Source organism: Macadamia integrifolia, chromosome 13 (assembly GCF_013358625.1).
Source record: "Macadamia integrifolia cultivar HAES 741 chromosome 13, SCU_Mint_v3, whole genome shotgun sequence".
In the NCBI taxonomy this organism is placed as follows: Eukaryota; Viridiplantae; Streptophyta; class Magnoliopsida; order Proteales; family Proteaceae; genus Macadamia; species Macadamia integrifolia.
In genome coordinates, this window is record NC_056569.1 from 12,165,716 (window position 1) to 12,169,216 (window position 3,501).

Below are 3,501 nucleotides of genomic sequence, written 5' to 3' on the forward strand. Positions count from 1 at the left end.
AGGGAGCTTCCCATGGGCCAGTCTCCACGCTAGCGTAGAGAACCTTGGAGGTAGGCCTTTCTGCCATACCAAGGAATACCAAACCACTTTTGTGCCTTTATTTCTAATCTCCTCTCATGCGGATGCAGTAGAAAAATGACCTGAGGGCGTCAAGTCCCAGATACAAATGTCCTCCATTCTTGATGTGGTGAGTGTAACCTTCTAGATATGTGAGAAAATATTTTTCAGCACTTCCACTGACACCTAAGGCAGTGCCCATTTTCCATTAATGATAAAATCACCCATCCTGACATTATGATGCGGGGGAGATAGATCCGTTTGCAAAAGCTCTTCCAGAACAGATTTAGGACCCCACCACTTATACTTCCATAAGTTTTCCAGATTACCATCACCAATAATTCATCTTTCGTGCTCATCCACAAAACTCCAGACTTTCTTCACACCCAGAGCAATTGACGAAGAGTAGCTCCCTCTGCGAAGGCCTCCATTTTTCTTTACGAAGCGAGCTTTTAGAAAATCACTAGCACCTGATTTTTCATGCTTTAATCTCCAGACCAGCTTGCTTAGCATTGCCTTGTTCGTGTCTTTGCTTTCTGATACCCAAGCTCTCTTCCTCTTTAAGCTTGCAAAGACTATCCCATTTCATAGTGATTTTTTTTGCAGAATCCACATCGCCTATCCAGATGAAATTTTTCATCCACCTTTCCATCATTGCTAGCAGGGAAGAAGGCCACCAATATATCGCAAAGCTGTGATTAGGAATGCCTGAGATTACTAAGCAAACAAATTCCATCCTTCCCACCATAGAAAGAAGGTTTCCTTTCCACCCAGCCAGTAGCCCATTCACCTTATCCAGCACAGGTAAGAGAGCCTCTTTCCTCACTTTGCCCGTAAAAATCTCAACACCAAGGTATCGAGTAGGAAAATTGCATATATGAATTCCCAGGGTATCAGCAATGCTCTGCTTGCGATCTGGGGCGACCTTACTAAGGAAAATTTTTCTTTTTTCAAAACTAATACTCTGACCAAAAAACTCTTGATACTGCATTAGGAGTTTTTTAAGATTGCGAATATACCTCAAAGAAGTGTTGGTGAAGATAAATATGTCATCCGCGTAGGGAATATGGCCAAGGGTGGGAGTGCCCCTAGGGCCATTTATCGTTTTCAGCTCCTTTCTCAGGACCAAATGCACCAAACCCCTGGAGAGAACTTCTTCCGCTATTATAAATAGCATTGGGGAAATGAGGTTGCCTTGGCACAGGCCACGTTCCATGCCAAGAAAACCCTGGGGGCCTCCATTCATCAAGATAGAAATTTTTGTAGAGGACAGGATCTGCTCAAGCCAATTAATCCATTTATCCGAGAAGCCAAAACTTCGCAAAATCTGGAAGAGAAATGACCAAGAGATAGTATCATAAGCTTTCCTTATATCGATTTTCAGACCTAGACCGCCCCTTGATGTTGAAAACATAAGGTTTGCTAGCTCTGAAGCCACACTAATATTGTCGTAGATCATCTTCCCCTTTTGGAAGGCTCCTTGTTCATCTGAAATCATTCTAGGGAGAAGGTTTCCAGTCTCAGTATCATCACTTTGGAATGTGGATCATCCCTTTCTCTTCTTCTTCTTCTTCTTCAATGTACAAAGAGAAATAACTCTAACTCCTCTTTTCTCTCTTTTTTCTTAGCTACCACCAATAAACCATCAAGCCTTCCCAACTACCTTCTCAAACCCCCATTAATGGAGTAAATGAAACTCCCATTAACCAACAAAACTCATTCAAAGGTCAACAATCAAGGGGGAGTTTATCTAAAACCATGGGTTTTCTCTTCTGAAACCTCTGATCTAGGACTTTTAATGGATAGAGAACGAAAATAAAAAAAAATGTAGCAACTTGAATGGAACAATTTAACCTTGTGGATTAAAAGTTATGCCCATTTAAAGTTGGGCCAATTAGAAGGGGCATTCAAAATCTTCCAGGGCGGCACACGGCATGCTGGTGGCGTTGAGCATCACGGCATGACTCATAGGCATCCAAACTGATCTCAAAAAGGTGCCTCAGATGCTAATCGCTGGATTAGGTTAACGGCTTTCAGATTTGGACCATTGGATTGGAACAAAATTTGACGCAGGACTGACACAAGAGCAGAGGCTAACATCATTGGTAGGCACATTGTCGACCTACCATTGGTCGAAGCAGGAGGAATAAAGGGCATCGTTGGATCTCTCGCTAAATAGAAGAATGTTCAATGGCCCTCGGATCGGTGTCAACTGATCTCGTTCAATAAGATCACATATATGAGAATCTTCGGAGCAGAGTACAATGTGTGCTTGTATCATATAAGCTAGAGGTGATTCGGTGGAGCGCAAGGCATCAACCATGATACACAACTAATCAGAGAGTTCGCAACAGTATCTTCAGCGCCTGTGTAATACCCTACTTCTTAAACCCGGTCTGATTACACAGTTGACCCGGTCTAACCATGCAGGACCTGAACCGGAGAGGGTTAAGGCGGGATCCTTGTGGACTATGATGCTAAGGGTGACCTTGAACACCGGCTGGCTAGACAAGTCCGAGCCAGTGCCAGAGGAGACGAGAGTACCCAAGCCGTGTACATACACATATCATAAGGCCATGTACGGATAAAGCAGGTATGTAGCTATATCTTAAGGTGCATACGTATATTATATCTTATGCCAAGAGTGAGATTCGTGCCGAGAGTTGAACTCTGTCAAAATCTCACTTGTTGGCCAAGTTTTGGCTCTCAGGTAGGCGGTCATAGGTGGGCGCATCCGCCCACCTATGTGACCCACCCATGAGGTTACAAGATGTTTTAAAAGGTATAAATAGCTATCTTATGTTTCCTTTTTCTTTTTCTCATTTATAACACTCAGACATTTAGTGAGAAGAGTAAAGAGGAGAGAGAAAGGAAGGGAAAGAAGAGGAAAACAGAAGGAAGAGGAAGAAGAGATGGATTTCAGCAGCGTCGAGGCTTAATCTTCCCATTCCGATGCCGGAAGAGTGATCTCCAATACAAGATCTACGTTTAGAGGTGAGCAAAGGCTGGGTTCCTTAAACTTTCACCATACCCAAGTAAAACCTTTGATTTGGGTAAAGTTTTTTGAGGTCTTGTAAATCCCCCTTGAGATGATGAATCTAAGGCTTAATAGATGGTTTATGTGTTGATTTTGAAGGATTTGAAGAAGTGTTTACAAGGTTGAAGAAGCATTGGTGATTTAAAGTGATTTTGGGGTTTTGAAGGAGTTCTTGAGCAAAGAAGGTAAGATGGCTTTCCATTCTTTAAATTTAACCTAGATCTAGGTTAGAACCATCTTATGAGACCTTGAATGTGTGAAGAATGGGTTTGGAAAAGTCCCATTTGATTCCCCAAAGGTTGGGGAAGGTTTCGGGGAAAATGCCATTTTCCCGCCAAGATCGGTGGCCCAAGACCGGTGGGCCAAATGGCCAGCCTGAGGGCACCCGCCTAAGAGGGCAGGACCTT